This window comes from Talpa europaea (genome assembly GCF_964194135.1).
Source record: "Talpa europaea genome assembly, chromosome: X".
NCBI lineage: Eukaryota > Metazoa > Chordata > Mammalia > Eulipotyphla > Talpidae > Talpa > Talpa europaea.
Window position 1 is genome coordinate 36,152,585 of NC_140081.1, and position 13,586 is coordinate 36,166,170.

Genomic DNA, 13,586 nt, shown 5'->3' on the forward strand with positions numbered 1-13,586 from the left:
AAAACAAAACAAAAATAAACCCTTGACATCTGACCCCAGAACTGAGGGTACAAAGGGAGGCTGGGAGCATAGGGAACAGGGAGGCCAATGGACTATTTGGAAGATAATTGGGGCTTTGGTGGTAAATGCAATGTGATAACATATACTTTTATGAACCTTTAACACCAAAACATATAGGTTTGTAAAGCAATGTTATGTCATAAACATAATTTTAAAAAGCCAATGCTACAGATTTCCTACTATTAAATTCTGATTCTCAACACCCAAAATTCAAATGTTAGTAAAAATCATCTATAGCCATAATGAATTGAATATCAAAGAAATGATGTTACAAAATTTTCATTAGCAGTAGAGTGTTCACATGTCAGCCTCTGATACTCACCTAATTTAGGCTCAGCTAATCTATTACTTTTTTTAAAAATCTGTATCCACAGGCATAGAACAGGTAGGGAGGAAAAGCCCACCTAGTATTACTCAGAATCAATAAGTAAGAAGAATGCCCTAAAATACTGGGTCAGATTCCACCTCAAACATCCATTTATTGCTTAAGGGTATCTCAGAGCTCAGTTTTGTTCAGTGTCCATTTTTAAACACATTTAAGGTTCAGTGCTGAATGTTCAGTCGCAATCTTCCTGCTAGAAGTCTAAAGTATGCTTTGCATATTTTCAAAGGAGTTTTAGCTGTTCATCCACACAACTTAAGTGCATGCTGGGTGCTAGGTGCCAAGAAGATAAAGATGGTTGAGTTGAACTGAGGAGTAGAGACACAGCTAAGTGCTAGAGGGTTGACTATAATGAATCCATACAGGGGTCCCTCATCCGGAATCAGGAAAAAGCAAACATTGTTTAAAAACAAACAATGATGTAAAAAAAAATATATATATATATACACACACACATAAATTAAAAAATAAAGAATCACAAGGACATGAGTTAGATCTTGGGGGGAAAGTTAAGACTCTACTACAGAAAAGGAGGGAGACAATGGTACAAGCAAATGAGAAGAAATGGAGTATTAACAGCTTAATGTGTATTGGATGTGCTTTAGTGTCACTGTAGTGGATCAGAGATGGTGGAGAATGAGGCTAAAAAAGTGTTCAGGGGCCAGATAATGAAGGTACTATGGAAATGGGAGTGCAACATATTCAAATAGATTACTCTGGAAGATGATAAGGCATAGTAGATTTTTTTTAAAGATTTATTTATTTATTTATACAAGCACTGGGTACAGTCAGAAGTGCGGGAGGGTGAGAGAATTCACCAGTGGCAGAGCGGGGAGCAGAACAGGCAGACTGATGAAATACACTGCTGAGGGAAGCAGCGGGAGTGGCAGTAGAAGTCTGCACACCATGGGGGACCCTCGCCGGTGGCTGGGGATCAAACAGGCGCTGCAGGGGCTGCAGGGGCTGCAAGGGCTGTGGGGCAGAGGCTGCAGGCAGCTTTGCATCCCAGCGCTCAACCGCTGCACCACCAGGGGAGGCCCCAAAGCATAGTAGATTTAAAGCAGTGGTTCTTAATGTCTCTCGGGTCATAAACTTCCGTAAGAACACAAAAAATTTTATGGGCCTTCTCAATGGAAAAAGGTACATAACATACACTAAAGACACAAAATGCTGCTTACAATTATCTGGTTAGGAGTAAGACAACTGCAACAATTCGGGTGAGACATGATGAGGACTAAACTAAGTTATGGAGGTATGGATAGAAAAGAGACAAAAGTGAGAAAAAAAGATGGTTGAGTGTTATAAACAGATCTTGGCATGAGTTGGTTTTGAGAAATGAGTAAAAATCATGAGTCCAGAATAGATCTCAGGTTGCTTTGTGATTTAGACAATTGACTAGAAGGTAGTGTCACTCATGGCGAAGTTGTGGAAGAGAGGATGGGTTGGAGAGGATGGGTTCTGTTTGGAAAATGTCATGACAAAGGCCTTTATAACATCTAAACAACTAGAGGATAAGCCATTTATAAGATTTATTTATTTTATTTATTTATGTATATAAGAATTGGGGTATAGATCAGAGGTGCAGGAGGTGAGAGGATTCACCAGAGACAGAGTGGGGAGCAGAACAGACAGATATACTGAAATACACTGTTGAGGGAAGCAGCGGGTGAGACAGGAGAGGTCTGGTGCACAATGTGGGTTATCTCCCTGCCTGGGGATCAAACTCTTGTCACAGTGGCTGGTTATAGCTTGAGAGCAATCAGAATTTAACCCCTGCGCCACCAGGGAAGCCTGGATATGCCATATATAAATATGAGTGTGCCAAATGATGGAACATCAAGATACAGAAAGCTTACTAATAGAATTAAAGGGAGATAACAACAATATAATAATATTAGGAAATTATAATACCATACTGAAAACCATGGACAGATCAACAAGTCAGAAAGTAAATGAGGAAGCAATAGCCTAAATGATGAGCTAGTTTATATAGTCTTAAAAGACATCTACAGGGCCTCCCCAGTGGCGCAGCGGTTGAGCGCTGGGTTGCGAAGCTGCCCGCGGCCTCTGCGGCGCCGGTTCGATCCCCGGCTGCTCCCCGGCCACCGGCAGAGGGTCCCACATGGCGCGCAGACCTCTCCTGCCGCCAGCTGCTCCCCTCAGCAGTGTACTTCGGTCCTTCTGCCTGCTCTGCTCCCCGCTCTGGCTCTGGTGAATTCTCTCACCCTCCCGCGCTTCTGACTGTACCCAGTGCATGTATAAACAAAACAAACAAACAAATAAATAAAGCATGCCTATATAAAAAAAAAAAGACATCTACAGATCATTCCACCTCCAAACTGCAGCATATACATTTTTCTCAAGTGCACATGGAACATTCTTAAGAATAGGTCATATGTTGGAACACAAGTAAGTTATCAATACATTTATGAAGATTAAAATATTACCAAGCATTCTTTCTGATCATAATGCCATAAAGATAAAAGTAAATATTAAAAAAATTGTCTAAACATAAATACATGTAGATTAAACAACATGCGGCTCAGTAACCACTGTGTCAGGAGGAAGCTGAAGAAAATATAAAAAATACCTGGTTACTAATGAAAATGAGAACACAAGCTATCAGAATTTATGGGAGGCAGCAAAGTGGTCTTAAGAGAAAAGCTAATAAGAATATAGGCCCACATTAAGAGACAAAAAAAATCCCAAATGATAGATTATTACAACTAAAGCAACTTTAAAAAGAACAAACAAGACCAGAAGTTAGTAGAAAGAAGAAAATAATTAAAATAAGAGTGGAAATAAATGAAATAGAAATTAATTAAGATGATACAAAAGAGCCATGAAACTAAGAGTTGGCTCTTCAAGAAGGTAAAATCAGTAAGCTTTCAGCTAGACAAAGAGAGAAAATATTGAAAAATAGAATTAGAAATGAAAGCAGAGAAATTACTCAAGATAGTATAAAAAGGGGCCTCCCTGGTGGCACAAGGAGTTAAGCACAGCACTACAAAGCAGTCACAGCCTCTGCAGTACAATTTCTATCCCCAGGGAGCATCCCACAGACCTCTCCTGGCTCGCCTGCTGCTCCCCACAGCAGTGTATTTCGGTAAGTCTGCCTGTTCTGCTCCCCACTCTGTATCTGGTGAATCCTCTCATCCCCCCCCAGCAACTCTGGCCTGTACCCCAGCTCTTGTATGCATAAATAAATCTTTAAAAAAAGATAGCATAGAAATATAAAGGCTCATAAGAGAGTACTATGAACAACTATATGCTAACAATTCCATAATCTTGAAAAATACATATATTTTTAGAACAATAGAGTCTACAAAGACTGAATAAGGACGAAACAGAAACTTGAATGGACAGATCACAATTACAATAATTAAGACAGTAATTAAAAGTCTCCCTGTAAGGTGCCTCCCCCATTGGTGCAGCGGTTGAGCGCTGGGTTGCGAAGCTGCCTGCAGCCTCTGCAGCGCCGGTTTGATCCCCGGCTGCTCCCAGGCCACTGGAGGAGGGTCCCACATGGTGCCCATACCTCTCCTGCGGCCCGCTGCTCCCCTCAGCAGTGTACTTTGGTCCTTCTGCCTGCTCTGTTCCCCGCTCTGGCCTGGTGAATTCTCTCACCCTTCCGCACTTCTGACTGTACCCAGTGTTTGTATAAATAAATAAAAATAAATCTTAAAAAAAAATTTTACCAGGAAAGTAAATCCTTAACTTTAAAAAAAAAAAAGTCTCCCTGTAGGGTAAATGATTTTCAGGCTTTTCTGCCCTCCTACCACTAGGACTGTATATCTGATGGTAGGCACCTGCATTGTTACATTGTAATAAATTGTGTTGTTTAAGTCTGTGGGCCATGGTTGCAATATTTACCAACAGAAGCAGAGGCAGGAGAGAGAATAGGAGAGAGAAGGCGAGAAAGAACGCCAGAGAGCCAAGAGTGAAGACTTGAGGGGGTCGGGGCTTGGTGGCCAGCCGGCCTTGCCACCAAGACCCCCCTGGCCCCCAACCCCCCCTCCCCCGCCGCCTGCCATGTACCCAGTTGCTGCACTACATGTAAAATCTCAATAAAAGCCTGAAAAAGCCAACGAGAGCTCCAGGACTCTCCTTTACCCATATGCATAGGATCTTAGAGAACCAGCTCTGTGCCCTTCCTGGCACTACGCTCCCTCAAAATAAAGCACCAGGACCACGTGGCTTTATAAATGAGTTTCATCAAAACCTTATAGAACTTCTCAGAAAAATAATACATGTGACTAACATGGTAGTGAAGGGACGCTAGGATTAAATTCTTCTATAAAAACGACTGATAAGGAAAAAATTGCAACAAGTTCCTGGCAGTACCCAGACTTTTCAGACAAAGTTGGTGGTGACCCAATGGAAGCAGGAGAAAGGTGAGAGCAACAGGGTAAGAGAGGAGAGAGAGACATAGATCTGGACTCCTCCCCCCTCCCCTACCCACAAAGCTGGACCAATTTGCCCAGGAAAAGAAAAGAAGATAAAATTTGGAGGCAGTAGGGAAAAACCTGAGTCATCCAAGAACTTCAGAAGGTGACAGACAGGTGGACAGAGGAGGCACAGGGCAGGCACAGCACCAAATGAGAGTCCCGGTGTTGGGGCGCTCCCCTCCCCTAACCATGTATTTCCCTCAGACCTGCAGGGTAGCACAGTTCTGAAAGTTTACTAGGACACACCTCTGCCATCACCTAGTGATCAGAAAAAAATCACCAACTACCTGATTGTTGGAAGTCAGGGGCCTCATGATCCCCCCTTGGGTTCTGAGAGAGGGTGGGCTATGCAAACAGGGTGAGAAAGGAAACGAGTGTGCAGAGCAAGACTGCTGAAGGCCACACACATTTTGGAACTGAGAGCCAAGCACAGGATCAGGGGCGCGGGCCCTGCCATAACTGCGGGCACTGAACCAGGAGAGCACCAGGTAGGCACAGCACTGAGTTCAAGCAGGAGCCCCTGTGTTGATGTGCTCCCCTACCCTCCCTCCATTCCCAGAGATCTGCAGGGAAAAAACACAGTTCTGAAAGTCTACTAGATGTCTCTGGCACCACCTAGTGATTAGAACAAAATCACCAACTACCTGATTGTTGGAAGATAGGGACTCTAAGATCCCCTTGTGGAACTAAGTAATAAACAGGGAGGGAACTTTAAGGGACAGTGCCCCTCAACATAGCCACAGGGTCAATACTCTTATAGAGTTTTGGCCTAACAGTGCTGGACTGGGCCTGGTAAACAGTTTCTGACAACCCCAAAGAGATTTCCACCAGCACCAGAGGTACAATGTCCCAACACATAGAACAAATTAGAAAACAAACACCAGGGAGAAGGAAAAACACAAATAACCAAGCAAGCCTTTAGGGAACAGACACACCACAAAAAAGAAAATCAACCACAAAACTCAACAAGAAGGACATGGAAGAACTTCTCTACCTACTAGAGAATTTTAAATCATCATAATTAAAAAACATAAAGACAAAAAAGTGGGCCTCCCTGGTGGCACAAGGGGTTAAGATGCAACCTGTGAGGCAGTCTGCAGCCACTGCAGCACAAGTTCAAGCCCCAGCCAGGGAGCTACCCACACGGCACAGCAGACCTCTCCTGGCTCACCTACTGCTCCCCTCAGCAGTGTATTTCAGTCACTCTTCCTGTTCTGTTCCTCACTCTGTCTCTGGTGAAGCCTCTCACCCCCCACATCTCTGGCCTATGCCCCAGTTCTTGTATGTATAAATAAATAAAATATTTTAAAAAAAGACAAAAAGAATGAAATGAGAAAAATAATTAATAAACTGAAGAATGAAATTGAGTCCCTAAAGAAGAAAATGAAAGAAATGCAGGAGATCAAAAGATTAATGGAGGAGTTAAAGAACTCTGGGAAAAGCAAGAAAAATAGAATTGATGAAATGGAAGAATGGATAAGTACTCTTAAAGATACAGAAATAAAAAGAACCAAAAAAGAAAAGGAAGAGAAGTGCAAAGGAAAAAGAATGAAGAAACACTTCAAGAACTATCTGACACAAAGAGGAAAGGAAATATGAGTCATAGGAATTACAGAAGGTGAGGAGAAAGACCAAGAAACTGAGAAGCTATTCAAGTAGATAATCAACGAGAACTTCCCAAGCATGAAAAACGAGATATATAGACATACAAGAAGCAAGAACACTAAATTACCACAATGAAAGGAAAATTACAGCAAGACACATAATAGTAAAGATTTCAAGAGTCCAAGATAAAGAAAATATATTGGAGCTGATAAGGGGGAAGAAACAGATAACCTGTAAAGGAAAACCAATCAGGCTGACATCAGACCTCCCTGAAGAAATACTATAGGCAAAAAGAGAATGGAGTAACATATTCAACAAGCTCCAAAACAGCAAATGCCAACCAAGAATACTTTACCCTGCAAAGCTACCCTTCCTCAGAAGGAGAATTTCTCAGACAAACAGAAACTCCAGAAATTCATTATGATTAAACCCACACTGCAAAAATTCTAAAAAATTCCTAAAACCAAAACTAACAGAGGAATGAATAAGAAGAACAGAATAAGGCAAGGAATAAAATCACAAAAATACAAACAAAATGGCAAATACAGATGCCAATGTATCAATATTAACCCTAAATATAAATGAACTAAACTCATCAATGAAAAGACAGAGTAGTAGGCTGGATTGAAAAACAAATTCCAACCTTCTGCTGTCTCCAGGAAACACATTTAACTACAAAAAATAAATATTGACTGAAAGTAAAAGGTTGGAAAACAATCCAACAGGCAAATGGACCAAAAAAGAAGGCAGGAACAGCTATACTTACATCAGATGAAATGGACTTCAAACTAAAAAAAGTAAAAAGAGACATAGATGGACACTACATTATGATCAAGGGGACACTACATCAGAAAGATAAAACACTCATCAACATATACTCACCAAATGAAGGAGCACCAAAATATATCAGCTCTGAAATCAGACATCAGAGAAAATACACATGTAGTAGGAGACTTCAACACACCACACTCAACAACCGACAGATCAATGAGACGAAAAATAAACAAAGACACAAGAGCCCTATTTAAAGACATAGAATGCATGGGCTTAACAGACATCTATAGGGCACTGCACCCAAAAAAGTCTGAGTACACATTTTTCTCAAGTGCAGAACATTCTCCAGAATCAATCACACACTGGGCCACAAGACAAACATTAACAGATACATGTAGATCAAAATCATTCCAACTATCTTCTCTGATCATAAAGGCATCAAACTAGAAATAAATCATAAAAAGAAAGCAAGAAAACCTCCCAATTCATGGAGATTGAAATCCACACTACTGGAAGACCATTGGACTAAAGAGGAGATCAAAGAAGAAATTAAAAAATACTTTGAGTTGAACAACAATGAACAACAAAATGACACCATTTCCAGAATGTATGCTATGCAGCAAAAACAGTACTAAAAGGAAAATATATAGCAATAGAGGAGACTCACATCAAGAAACAAGAAAGGGGGCCTCCCCTGGTGGCGCAGCGGTTGAGAGCTGGGCTGTGAAGCTGCCTGCAGCCTCTGCAGCACCAGTTTGATCCCCGGCCACTGGCGAGGGTCCCACATGGCGTGCAGACCTCTCCTGCCATGCCCGCTGCTCCTCTCAGCAGTGTACTTCATCAGTCTGCCTGTTCTGTTCCCTGCTCTAGCTCTGGTGAATTCTCTCACCCTCCCGTGCTTCTGACTGTACCCAGTGTTTGTATAAATAAATAAATAAATCTTTAAAAAAAAAAAGAAAAAAGGGAAAAAGAAATGGGCAGAATAACTTAAAAGACACTTCCCTAAAGAGGAAATACAAATGGCCAACAGGCATATGAAAAAATGTTCAACATCCCTCATAATCAGGGAAATGAAATCAAAACCATAATGAGATACCACCTTACACCATAACAATGGCACATATCAAAATAACTAGCAACAACAAATGTTGGCAAGGATGTGGTGAAAAAGGAACTCTCCTACATTGCTGGTGGGAGTGCAAACTGGTCCAACCACTATGGAAAGCTGTATGGAGGTTCCTCAGACAACTGAAAATGAAGCTACCATATTATCTAGCAGTTCCACTCCTAGGGCTCTACCCAAAGGACACAAAAACATAGAGGAAGCCTTAGAAACTCTGCAAATTATAAGAAGAGAATGTCTCACAAATAAAACAAGCTATGTTGGTACAGCTGAGTCAGGCAAGAAGTTGTACAGCAACTTCTTGAGCAAGAGCATACCCAGAACTTCATAACTACCTCCTGTTCAGCTCTAGATAATATTCTTGGGGGTGGAATACCCTTAACCAAATCAACAGAAATTTGTAGTGCACCAGGTGTTGGAAAAGCACAATTATGTATGCAGTTGGCAGTAGATGTACACATACTAGAATGTTTTGGAGGACTGGAAAGCAAAGTGGTTTTTACTGATACAGAGTGAAGTTTTATGGTTGAGAGAGTGGGAGACCTTGCTACTGCCTGCAGGAACTCATAATGGAGAGGAGTACTCAAAAGCTTTGAAGGATTTCACTCTTGAAAATATTCTTTCCCATATTTATTATTTTCATTGTCTTGACTACACAGAGCTACTGGCACAAGTTTACCTCCTTCCAGACTTCCTTTCAGAACGTTCAAAAGTTCGAATAGTGATAGTGGATGGCATTGCTTTTCCTTTTCGTCATGACCTAGATAACCAATCTCTTCGTGCTCGATTACTAAATGGCTTAGCCCAGCAAACAATCAGCCTCACAAATCATCACAGATTAGCTGTAATGTTAACCAATCAGATGACAACAAAGACTGATAGAAATCAGGCCTTGCTGGTTCCTGCATTGGGGGAAAGTTGGGGACATGCTGCTACAATACCGTTAATCTTTCATTGGGACCAAAAACAAAGGTTGGCGACATTGTACAAATCATCAAGTCAGAAGGAATCTACAATACTGTTTCAAATCACACCTCAGGGATTTAGAGATGCTGTTGTTGGTACGTCTCATTCATTGAAAACACAAGGTTTGTTGAATTCCTGGAAGCGGTCACAACACTCAGAAGAACAAGAACCCAAAGACTAGTGTCAAAGCAAACATATGTGATGAGACTGTGGAAATAAGTAGTTGAAAGAACCTAGTGAATACAGCCTAAAAGAGTAAAACACTCAACAACACAGAGCAAAGCAAAGAAGAAATGGACACCATGGCAAAAAGGATGAGGACTGACATAGTGATCAATTCTTTTTGACTTTTAAAATCAACTTCATTGAGGTATAACTTACATACTTATTTAAAGTATACACAGATAATTTTTGACTAATGAGTACACCTCTATAACCAGTCAAGCTATAGAACATTTTAATCACCCCACAAAATTCCCTCTTGCTCCTTTGCCATGAACCTCCACCCCGCCTCTGTCCTTGGTAACCACTAATTTCTTTTTGTAACAGTCTTGTCTGCAGTAGAATTTTATAGAAATAGAATTATATAGTATATTTTTCGTGTCTAATTTTTTTTCTCTAAGCATGTTTTTGAGATTCATCCTTGTTATTTTATCAGTAGTTCATTTCTTCTTATTGCTGAGAAGTATTCCATTGTATGAATATACCACGATTTGTTTATGCATTCACTAATTGATGGACATCTGGATTATTTTCAAGTTTGAGCTATTATGAATAAAATTACTGCAAATAAAATAAAGTGAACAATGTTATAAAATATATATAATTAAAAACACTTTAAAGAATTTATGCCTGCTTTATTCAAAGTATTCCAAAAATCCAAGAAGAGGAACACATGTTAACACATTCTATGATGCCAACATTATCCTAATACCAAAACAAGACAAAGACAGGACAAAAAAAGGAAACAGTATTTCTAATAAACACTGATGCAATAATTCTCAATAAACTACTACCAAACCAAATACAACAATACATTAACAAGATCATATACCATGAGCAAGTGGAATTTATTCCAGGGATGCAAGGATGGTTCAATATATGCACAATAATAAACTGTAATATACTAAGTCAAAAGAAAGGATAAAAACCATATTACAATATCAACAGATGCAGAGAAAGTACTTGATAATACACCACCAATTTGTGATAAAAATTCTTAACAATATAAGGAACCTACCTCAACATAATAAAGGCCATATATCACAAATCCACAGCTAAAAGTATACTAAAGTAAAAAAGGAAAGCATTCTTGTTAAGATCGGGAACAAGGCCAGGATACCCACTGTTACCACTTGTCTTTAATCTAGTATTAGAGGTTTTAAGAGTAATCAGATAGCAACAAGAAATAAAAAGAATGCAGATGATATATTACATATAGAAGACCTTAAAGACACTACCAAAAATTTACTATGAATAATAAATGAATATAGTAAAGTGGCAGGTTAGAAATTAAAATACAAAACATTATCTTGTTATTTTTGTGATGTGTGTGTATTTTTGCATTTTTACATACAGCTAAGAAGAAAAAGCAATTAAGAATTCCATTTACAATGACATCAAATAGCATTAAATATCTGGGAATTAACCTAACTAAAGGGATGAATGATTAATACAGTGAAAACTATAATGCACTATTAAAAGATATGTAACAAGACATAAAGAAATGGAGAAATCCCACAAATGGGGACAATCAACATAGTTAACATCACTTTTGGTAAAATAGTCAAAAGTGATATATAGATCGATTCAATGCAATCCCCATTAAAATACCAATGACATTCTTCAAGAGGGTGGAACAAACAATACCAAAAGTAAATGGACCCATAAAAGACTCTAACCAAAGCAATCCAGAGGGAAAAAAGGAAAATTGAGGCATCATGTTACTTGATTTTAAACTATATTATAAAGCAGTAGTAATTTAAACAATATGGTATCGGCATAAAAAGAGACATGAATAAATGGAAAACAACCAAAATCCCACAAACAAATCCACACATACATAAATACCTAATTTATGATTAAGAAACCACAGTGGAGAAAGTCTCTTTAACAAATGGTGTTTGGAAAACTGGATTGCCACCTGTAAAAGAATTATATTGGATCACTTTCCAACTCCATGCATAAATAATTTCAATGTTGATTAAAGACATATAAGACCCACATCAATACACTATACAGAAGAAAGCACTGGTGATGTTTCACGACATCAATGACAGAGGTGTCTTTGGAAACTCCTGCAAATTAAAAAGCTTTACACAATGAAGGAAAATTTAAGTAGATTAAGCAGACATTCTGCTGAGTGGAAGAAGGCATTCACACATCACACAACCAATAGCGGTTGCTAGCCAAGGTATACAAAGAACTCATCCAACTTAACAAAAAACCATGTAACCCAATTAAAAAATGTGCAGATCTGAAAAGATAACTTACCAAAGAGGTCAACAGATAACATGAACAAATGCACATGACTACTTCTAATAAGGGAGATGCAAGTCAAAAACCACAATGAGATGTCATCTCATATCTGTTAGATTGGTATACATTAAAAAGACCTCCAATAGCAAGTGCTGAAAAGGATATGGAGGAAAAGGAAACCTAATAAATTACTGGTAGAAATGTAAACTGGTACAGCCATTCTGGAATGTGGTTTGGACCTACCTTTAAAAACTAAAAATGGATATACAGTATGATCCAGCATTTGGAAGCAATTTAATAATAATTAAATTGCCCATTAATAAGAGGATCAGATTAAGAGAATATGGTATAGTCACCCAGTGGAATACTATTTAGCATAAAGAAAGATGAAATGTTACCATTTACAGCAAAATAGAAGGAATCTGAAGAGATTATGTATAGCAAAGCAAGCCAGAATGACAAATATTGAATGATTTCACATACATATATAATAAAGAATCAAAACAGATGAACTGATAAAGCAAAGTAATCATAAACTAGTGGATATGAATAATGGAAGTAAGGTTTCTAAGATTAAAAAGGAGGAGGGGAAGAAAGGATTAAAGGGATAGGTAATGTGAGAAAAAAAGAAAGGTGTGAAACTCTGAGATAGATTCATGAATTTAAGGTAGGCTAGTTGGGATTACATGAGTGGTAGAGATGTTTTTTTTTTTGGATTGGGTGTGGGGTTATATGTGTTTGCTAGGAGGGAAACACCAAGACTCTCTTTGTATCTTTTCCTGACATTTCATGGAGAGCCAGAGTCCTTCCAGTAGGCCAAGTCAACAGAATGAGGCCTAAAATTTAAAGCCAAACATCTTATAAAAATTGTTCAGATACTGACACTGCACACCAGAGCTCATCTGAACACTTTACAGGGCTGGACTCCAGAAGGTCTATTTAGTAATGTAGGAGAAGCTCCAAGTGTCTTATCTGTGAATGGCACCATGTTGGTTTTTTTCCAGAAATCTCTATCTATTGTCCTTGCAACAAACCCCTGGCTTGCTCACTAGCTGGAAGAGAAATGATACAGGTATTTCAAACAATAAGGAAGTTATTTTAACTTTTGCTGATTTCATGGCCAAGCACTAAAGCACTAGTTTTGGCATTGAGACCTTACTTCTACTCCCAATTTTAAACTTACCTCTTGTACTTTGGCATAAAGCAATTGCTGTACCTTTCAATTTATCATATAACTGAATCTGATTAAAATGAGAGACATCTAGGAAAAAAAAAGTCCACCCAAGTAAAGTTTAGCAGGAAACTAACTATGCCCTTCCTTTGATGATTCTTATTGGTTCACTTTGTCCTTATATTCAACTGAAAATAGGCTCCTAAATCTTTAACAACACTTCTGAATTGAGACAAGTATATCCCCCCCATTTGCAAAAATGAGTCCAGAAATGGGAGAAGAAATTAAAACTTCACACAACCAAAATTATTTCACAGGTTTTTTTTTTTTACTAAAAGAATAGAGTTTTATTAAGTGCTGTAAGTTTCTTTCCATCAGCATTAACAACAGACCAATTTCCATCACAGAACAACTCCAGAGACATTCTCATTCCTTTCCAAAGCACTTCCATTAAATCCCACAGTTTCCCCTAGGAAGCATCCATTCAAACTTACATTAATAAACTATGGAGCTTTTATAGTGAGGTGGGCCAAAAAGGCAGGGAATTTGGAATCTGGGAGTGAGAAAGAGAAATACATA

The 13,586-nt window shown here is 38.9% G+C and overlaps 1 pseudogene across 1 annotated transcript; it reads left to right on the forward strand.

Moving 5' to 3' along the window:
• The first annotated feature begins 1,669 nt into the window (after positions 1 to 1,669).
• Positions 1,670 to 9,539, forward strand: LOC311187531 (DNA repair protein RAD51 homolog 3-like; annotated as a pseudogene). The gene is made up of 2 exons: positions 1,670 to 1,694; positions 8,575 to 9,539. The product of its transcript is annotated as a DNA repair protein RAD51 homolog 3-like (transcript).
• The last annotated feature ends 4,047 nt before the right edge of the window (positions 9,540 to 13,586 follow it).